The sequence below is a fragment of the Chrysochloris asiatica genome, unplaced genomic scaffold, assembly GCF_000296735.1.
Source record: "Chrysochloris asiatica unplaced genomic scaffold, ChrAsi1.0 scaffold00235, whole genome shotgun sequence".
In the NCBI taxonomy this organism is placed as follows: Eukaryota; Metazoa; Chordata; class Mammalia; order Afrosoricida; family Chrysochloridae; genus Chrysochloris; species Chrysochloris asiatica.
In genome coordinates this window covers 1,343,939-1,344,306 of record NW_006408753.1, presented here as the reverse complement: position 1 = coordinate 1,344,306, position 368 = coordinate 1,343,939, and positions in this window count along the sequence as shown.

The following is a 368-nucleotide window of genomic DNA, read 5'->3' as shown; positions in this document are numbered from 1 at the left end:
GCTTTAGCCCACAGCACCACACCAGGACTCAGTGAAGATCAGACCAGAATTTTCAGGACAGATTGAGCCTAAATATAAAGAAAACAAAAAATCCTCACAGCTGGACCAATAAATAACATAATGATAAATTAAGAAAAATTGCAGTTGTCAAATAATTCATTTTGCTCGAGTCCACAATCAACACTCATGGAAGCAACAGTCAAGAAATCATATGACATGTCACATTAGGCAAATCTGCTGCACAAGACCTCTTTAAACTGTTCAAGAGCAAAGATCTAAGTTTGAGGACTACAGATTGCCTGGCCCAAGTTTTGATATTTTCAATAGCTTCATATACATGTTAAAGTTGGAAGACCATAGAAAAATTT